Source organism: Rhinoraja longicauda, chromosome 41 (assembly GCF_053455715.1).
Source record: "Rhinoraja longicauda isolate Sanriku21f chromosome 41, sRhiLon1.1, whole genome shotgun sequence".
Classification (NCBI taxonomy): Eukaryota; Metazoa; Chordata; class Chondrichthyes; order Rajiformes; family Arhynchobatidae; genus Rhinoraja; species Rhinoraja longicauda.
In genome coordinates, this window is record NC_135993.1 from 2,627,353 (window position 1) to 2,636,144 (window position 8,792).

An 8,792-nucleotide genomic window follows, 5' to 3' on the forward strand; every position below is an offset into this window, starting at 1 on the left:
GCGGGACTGCCGTATGTTGAAAGGCTGGAGCGATTGGGCTTGTACACACTGGAATTTAGAAGGATGAGGGGGGATCTTATTGAAACATATAAGATAATTAGGGGATTGGACACATTAGAGGCAGGAAACATGTTCCCAATGTTGGGGGAGTCCAGAACAAGGGGCCACAGTTTAAGAATAAGGGGTAGGCCATTTAGAACGGAGATGAGGAAGAACTTTTTCAGTCAGAGAGTGGTGAAGGTGTGGAATTCTCTGCCTCAGAAGGCAGTGGAGGCCAGTTCGTTGGATGCTTTCAAGAGAGAGCTGGATAGAGCTCTTAAGGATAGCGGAGTGAGGGGGTACGGGGAGAAGGCAGGAACGGGGTACTGATTGAGAGTGATCAGCCATGATCGCATTGAATGGCGGTGCGTACAGGCTCGAAGGGCTGAATGGCCTCCTCCTGCACCTATTGTCTATTGGAAGCAACTGCAGATGCTGGTTTATGCTGAATTGTAGTAAACTTAATCATGCGGGGCATCGATAACGTGAACTCTCACAGACCTTATGTGTAAGAAGGAACTGCAGATGCTGGTTTAAACCGAAGATAGACACAAAATGCTGGAGTAACTCAGCGGGACAGGCAGCATCTCTGGAGAGAAGGAATGGGTGACGTTTCGGGTCGAGACCCTTTTTCAGACTGACCCGTCTGAAGAAGGGTCTTGACCTGAAACGTCACCCATTCCTTCTCTCCAGAGATGCTGCCTGTCCCGCTGAGTTTCCCACAGACCTTAACCTAGTGTAGCAGATTGTAAAACAAGAGGGCAGAGGCTTCAGGTGAGAGGGAAGCGGGAGCACAGGAATAACTTTTTCACTCAGAGGGCAGTCCGTATCAGAAAAGAGCAAACAGGGGAAGCTATAAAAGTGGATACCACTATGATTTTTAATAGACATTTGGACAGAAATATCAATAGATAGAAAATGCAAGAACTGCAGATGCTGAAATCTTGCACAGAACCCAAAGTGCTGGAGTAACTCAGCAGGTCAGGCAATATAGACAATAGACAATAGACAATAGGTGCAGGAGGAGGCCATTTGGCCCTTCGAGCCAGCACTGCCATTCATTGTGATCATGGCTGATCATTCTCAATCTGTACCCCGTTCCTGCCATCTCCCCATACCCCCTGACTCCGCTAATCTTAAGAGCTCTATCCAGCTCTCTCTTGAATGCATTCAGAGAATTGGCCTCCGCTGCCTTCTGAGGCAGAGAATTCCACAGATTCACAACTCTCTGACTGAAAAAGTTTTTCCTCATCTCCGTTCTAAATGGCCTACCCCTTATTCTTAAACTGTGGCCCCTTGTTCTGGACTCCCCCAACATTGGGAACATGTTTCCTGCCTCTAACGTGTCCAACCCCTTAATAATCTTATACGTTTCGATAAGATCTCCTCTCAACCTTCTAAATTCCAGTGTATACAAGCCTAGTCGCTCCAGTCTTTCAATATATGACAGTCCCGCCATTCCGGGAATTAACCTAGTAAACCTACGCTGCACGCCCTCAATATCTCTGAAGGACATGGATAGGCAACGTATCGGGTCGGGACCCTTCTTCAGACTGGAGAGAGGAGAAGAAGTTCTTTGAAGTGGGCATAGCTTGAGAGATTTTGCAGTGGACCTGTGAAATGGAAAAACAAGGAACAGCAGATGCTGGAATCTTGGGTGGAACACAAGTTGCTGGAGTAGCTCAGCGGGCTAGGAAAGGTTTAGAGAGATATGTGCCAGACACAGGCAAATGGGACCAGCCCACATTGCCAACTCGGCTGACATGGACAAGTTGGGACAAAGTTCCTATCTACATACTAGAGAGTTAGATAGAGCTCTTAGGGATAGCGGAGTCAGGGGGTATGGGGAGTAGGTAGGAACGGGGTACTGATTGAGAATGATAGAAACATCGAAAGTAGGTGCAGGAGTAGGCCATTCGGCCCTTCGAGCCAGCACCGCCATTCAATATGATCATGGCTGATCATCCAACTCAGTATCCTGTACCTGCCTTCTCTCCATACCCCCTGATCCCTTTAGCCACAAGGGCCACATCTAACTCCCTCTTAAATATAGCCAATGAACTGGCCTCAACTACCCACAGTGGCAGAGAATTCCACAGATTCACCACTCTCTGTGTGAAAAAAAACTTTCTCATCTCGGTCCTAAAAGACTTCCCCCTTATCCTTAAACTGTGACCCCTTGTTCTGGACTTCCCCAACATCGGGAACAATCTTCCTGCATCTAGCCTGTCCAACCCCTTAAGAATTTTGTAAGTTTCTATAAGATCCCCCCTCAATCTTCTAAATTCCAGCGAGTACAAGCCGAGTCTATCCAGTCATGATCAGCCATGATCACATTGAATGGCGGTACTGGCTCGAAGGGCCGAATGGCCTCCTCCTGCACCTATTGTCTATTGTCTAAACTCCATTCAAAATATATACAATAAATACAAGCCTTAAACGCCACTATAGTATCTGCCTCCACCACCTCCTCAGGCAACGTTTTTCAGGCCCCCAACAACCTCTGTGTAAAAAAACTTGGCAAGGATGTCTCCTTTAGACTTTGCCCCTATCATCTTAAAGCTATGTCCTCTAGTCCTTGACATTTCCACCCTAGAAGAAAGGTTTTGACTCCCTGTACGGTACAGAATCAACTTCAAGCTCCTCCTATTCACGTATAAAGCCCTAAATGGACATTCCCCCCCCTACATCAAAAATCTTCTAACCCACCTCTCTAACTCCAGGTCCCTCAGGTCGGCCGACTTGGGGCTACTCACTATCCCGCGGTCTAGGCTTAAGCTCAGGGGTGACCGCGCTTTTGCGGTTGCAGCTCCTAGACTGTGGAACAGCATCCCTCTCCCCATCAGAACTGCCCCCTCCATCGACTCCTTTAAGTCCAGGCTCAAAACCTATTTCTACTCCCTAGCGTTTGAGGCCCTCTGAGGGGGCGCTGTGAACTGTTTATGTATGTGCTGTTATGTTTGCGTGCTACTGTATGTTTCATTTTTTTTTCCTTAGTACCTAATCAGATGTACAGCACTTTGGTCAACGTGGGTTGTTTTTAAATGTGCTATACAAATAAAATGGACTTGACTTGACTTGACTGTCCATTCATGTGCACCATTAATTGCAGTACTTTGTATCACCATGTGGTGGTGCTACTGCCTAGGGAATGTGACCCATCTTTTCCCTCCTACACCACACAGCCTTATTGAGATTCTGTAAATGTCTCTTTCTCTCTCTCTCTCTCTCTCTCTCTCTCTCTGTAAATGTCAAAATCTAGAGGGTGTAGCTTTAAGGTGAGATTGGCAAAGTTTAAGAGAGACGTGTGGGGCACATCTTTTACGGGGAAAATGGGATAACATAGAACTAATGTGAACGGGCGATCAATGGTTGGCCTGGACTCAGTGGGCCGAAGGGCCTGTTTCCATGCTGTATCTCTAAACCAAATGGGTGGTGGGTGCCTGGAACGTTGAACACCTTTGCTCAGACTGCCTGAACCTACCTGGTCTCCCAGTTGCTAAACACTTTAACTCCCCCTCCCATTCCCTCACTGACCTCTCTACAGCCCAGAGGTGCGAATCGAAGGTATTTATTCACAAAATGCTGGAGTAACTCAGCAGGTCAGGCAGCATCTCGGGAGAGAAGGAATGGGTGACGTTTCGGGTCGAGACCCTTCTTCATAATGATTTCACTCACTTCAGGTAGCCCTGGCATTCCCTCTCTCTCTATCCCTCCCCCACCCAAGACCCACCAGCTTCTCGTTTTCACCCAACAACCAGCTGACAATGGCCTTGTTCCCTTTATCATCGTTACTTTTTTGCATATCTATCATTCATTGTTCTTTATCTCTCCACATCATCATCTATATGTCTCGATTCCCTTATCCCTAACCAGTCTGAAGCAGGGTCATGACCCATTCCTTCTCTCCAGAGATGCTGCCTGGCCCCGCTGAGTTACTCCAGCATTTTGTGTCTATCTTTGATTTAAACCAGCATCTGCAGTTCCTTCCTACACATTTCTATCCTGGGCCTCCTCCATTGTCAGAGTGAGGCCACACGCAAATTGGAGGAACAGCACCTCATATTTCACTTGAGCAGCTTACATCCCAGTGGTACGAATGTTGATTTCCCTAACTTCAAGTAAGCCTTGCATCCCCCGTCTCTCTCTGTCCCTCCCCCACCCAGATCATACCAGATTCAAAGTCATCTTGTTGAGTCTCATTGTCTGTCATTTGTTTTCACCTAGCCCACAGCTACTTTTACTTCGTTACTTTTTTGCATATTTTTCATTCATTTGTTCTATATCTATCTACATCGCCATCTATATCTCTCATTTCCTTTTCCCCTGATTCTCAGTCTGAAGAAGGGTCTCGACCCGAAATGTCACCTATACCTTTTCCCCGGTGATGCTGTCTGACCTGCTGAGTTACTCCAGCTTTTTATGCCTATCTTAGGTTTAACAGCGGGTAGTCCATAGAGCTCAGAGGACCATCGGAACACAGCTACCAGCCTTGGAGGGCATCTACAACACACAATGCCTCAGAAAAGCCACCAGCATCCACAAAGACTCTTCACACCCCTGCAACGGTCTGTTCGAACTTCTACCATCGGGCAGACGATACAAGGCCTTCTACGCCCGCACCTCCAGACTCAGGAACAGCTTCATCCCCAGGGCCATAGCTGCTATGAACTGGTTCTGCTGAGCCGGATGGTCACATCGCACAGTGAACCGGCACAGATCAACTTGCACTTTATTCTGTTTTAAAACTGTTCCAATTTGTTTCATTGGGTTGTTTAAATTAATACTGACGAGCTAATTAAATTATTGCATCGTATGGGAGGCGCATTCCCAATCTCGTTGTACCCCTGTACAATGACAATAAAGATATATTGTATTGTATTGTAAACCAGCATCTACAGTTCCTTCCTACAGGTAATAACTTATCCACAGATGCAAGGTGACCTGCTGAGTGTTTCCAGCATTTTTTGATTTTGTTTCAGCTTTGCAGCATCTGCAGTTTTTTGATTTTCAAGACTTTCTCTTCTATTCATGTAGGAAGGAACTGCAAATTCTGGTTTAAACCGAAGATAGACACAAAAAGCTGGAGTAACTCAGCGTGTCAGGCAGCATCTGTGGAGAAAAGGAGTAGGTGACGTTTCGGGTCGAGACCCTTCTTTTATTTAGTTCTGTCCACAAGCAGTTACAAACTCCCACCAGTAGGGAGAGCAGGGAGCTCACTTTAAACATCTAAGATCATCCTCGGTTTAGATTTTTAGATTTAGATTTAGAAATACAGCGCAGAAACAGGCCCTTCGGCCCACCGGGTCCGTGCTGCCCAGCGATCCCCGCACACTAACACTATCCTACACCCACTAGGGCCAATTTTTTTTTGTGTGTTGTTTTTACATTTGCCCAACCAATTAACCTTCGTACCTGCACGTCTTTGGAGTGTGGGAGGAAGCCGAAGATCTCGGAGAAAACCCACGCAGGTCACGGGGAGAACGTACAAACTCCGTACAGACGGCGCCCGTAGTCAGGATCGAACCTGAGTCTCTGGCGCTGCATTCGCTGTAAGGCAGCAACTCTACCGCTGCGCCACCGTGCCGCCCTTGTTATTGGCTTGTTATTGTCACACACCAAGATACAGTGAAAAACGTTGTTCCTGTAAGACATCTTCCTTCCACGCTCATTGGAAGTATAGGCATGGATACAGATGGGGGGGAAGACACTCAATGCTGGAGTAACTCAGCGGGTCAGGCAGCATCTCTGGAGAGAAGGAGCGGGTGAAGTTTCGGGTCGAGACCCTTCTTCAGACTGAGAGTCAGGGCAGTGGGAAACTAGATGGGGTTCTTGACTACACAAGTGTTTTACAATCAATGAAGATTGACCACAAAACCTTCTTGTCGAGAGGTAGAAACGGTCTAAACAAGGTCAGCACAGTGGCACAGGGGTAGAATTGCTGCCTCACGGCGCCAGGGACCCGGGTTCCATCCTGACCTCAGGTGCTGTCTGTGTGGAGTTTGCACGTTCTCTCTTGTGACCACGTGGGTTTGCTCCGGATGCTCCGGTTTCCTCCCACATCCCAAAGACGTGCGGGTTTGTGGGTTAATCGGCCCCTCTGTAAATTGCCCCCTAGTCTGTAGGGAGTGGATGAGAAAGTGGGATAATATAAATCTAATGTGAACGTGTGATTGATGGTCGGCATGGACTCGGTGGGCCGAAGGGCCTGTTTCCATGTTGTATCTCTAAACTAAGCTTAAGGGTCCCAACCTGAAAGGTCGTCTGTCAAGTTCCTCCGCAGATGCTGCCTGACCCACTGAGTTTCTCCACCACTTTGTCACGCTATTAACCACTTACACTGAAGACAGACACAAAATGCTGGAGTAAATCAACGGGACAGGCAGCATCTCTGGAGAGAAGGAATGAGTGATGTTTTGGGTTGAGAGGTCTGAACATGGGACTTGACCCAATACTTCACCCATTCCTTCTCTCCAGAGATGCTGCCTGTCCTGCTGAGTTGCTCCAGCACTTTGTGTCTATTTTCCGTGTAAACCAGCATCTGCAGTTCCTTTCTAACCACTTAAACTGGTTGTGCAACTTACAGCTGCTTATCCAGGAACATAACCACACTTGCATGTAAATAAAGGCATGGAAACACTTTGAATACATTCCAGACCTAAATACCATCGGATCCGGGACGTCCCAAGTGACTCAGAGCTTGAAGTAAACAGAAGGTCAAACAAAGCCTGTTGTGGGAATGCCCTGGGTATAGTTCCAAGGGCAGACCGAGTCACGACTTGCCAAACTGCCTCTTGCAAAGAGCCTTGTGAAACCTCTCTTGCCTTGCATTTTTACACACTTTGTGGGCATACGCAGGAATGAGCCAGAGCTCCTGTACACTCGGGCATGGCCAGGCAAGCTTGGAGATCAGCTAGCAGTCTCTGCTCTGTGCCGGGAGATCCAGAGGTCCCTCCTCATCCATTTAAGATGGGATGTACAGAGAAGGTTCACCAGATTGATCCCTGGGATGGCAGGACTTTCATATGAAGAAAGACTGGATAGACTCGGCTTGTACTCGCTGGAATTTAGAAGACTGAGGGGGGATCTTATAGAAACATATAAAATTCTTAAGGGGTTGGAGAGGCTAGATGTGGGAAGATTGTTCCCGATGTTGGGGGAGTCCAGAACCAGGGGTCACAGTTTAAGGATAAGGGGGAAGTCTTTTAGGACCGAGATGAGAAAATATTTCTTCACACAGAGAGTGGTGAGTCTGTGGAATTCTCTGCCACAGAAGGTAGTTGAGGCCAGTTCATTGGCTATATTTAAGAGGGAGTTAGATGTGGCCCTTGTGGCTAAAGGGATCAGGGGGTATGGAGAGAAGGCAGGTACAGGTTACTGAGCTGGATGATCAGCCATGATCATATTGAATGGCGGTGCAGGCTCGAAGGGCCGAATGGCCTACTCCTGCACCTATTTTCTATGTTTCTATGTTTCTATCTAAACTCCAGCGAGTACAGGCCTACTGCCGCCAAACGCTCATCATAGGTTAACTCAATCATTCTTGAGATCATTCTCGAATAACCTCTTGGCCCCCTTCAACGCCAGCACATCCTTCCTCAGGTATGGTGCCCAAAACTGCTCACAATGCTCCAAATGCAGCATTACAATCCTGTTTTTGTACTCAAGTCCACTCTAAATAAATGCTAGCCTTGCATTTGCCTTCATTACTACCGGCCCAACTTGCAGATGAACCTTTTGGGAATCCTGCACCAGCTCTTCCAAGTCCCTTTGCACCTCCGAATTCTGAATTCTCTCCTCATTTTAGAAAATAGTCTACGCCTTTATTCCTACCACCAAAATGCACGACTTCACGCTTTGCTACGCTGTATTTCATCCTGCCACTTCTCTGCCCACTCTCCCAACCTGTCCAAGTCCTTCTGTAGAGTCCCTGCTTTCTCTACACTACCTGCCCTTCCACCTATCTTTGTATCATCTGCAACATTGGCCACAAAACCTTCGATCCCTTCGTTCAAATCATTGATATACAACGTGGCCCCAGCACTGACCCCTGCGGAACTCCGCTAGTCACTGGCAGCCAACCAGAAAAAGCCCCTTTATTGCCAGTCTTTGTCTTCTGCCAACCTGCCATCCATGCCAGTATCTGCCCTCTGATACCTTGGCCCTCATCTTCCTTAGCAGCCTCACGTGTGGCACCTTATCAAAGACTTTCCGAAATTCTAGGTAAATAACATCCACTGACTCTCCTTTGTCTGCCCTGCTATTTACTTCCTCCAGCACTTTGCATTTTACTCAAGATTCCAGCATCTGCATTGTTTTGTATCTCCCTTCTCAAGATCCCATCTCGACCAGAAACGTCACCCATTCCTTCTCTCCAGAGATGCTGCCTGTCCCGCTGAGTTACTCCAGCATTTCGAGTCTATCTTCGGTTTAAACCAGCATCTGCAGTTCCTTCCTACCCACATTGAAATAAATTTAAAAATACCTGCAGCAAAATTATAAACTCGCGGTGAGGAGAGACTGTTTTTTAATGGTGAATTAACATTATTGGAGAAAATGCACAGGCCGACTGCGACATTTTGGAGAAAATGTTAATGGGATCGTAGGGTGTTCCCCTCGTTTGCTCTGCTAACAAAGTTGTGAATGTACCCAGACTTAAAGGCTAGGGGTTTTTTTTTCAACAGGGGAAATTGGATAAAAAAGGAAAGAATGTTTTTTTAGGTTACAAAGGAACATCAATCTGAAGAAGGGTC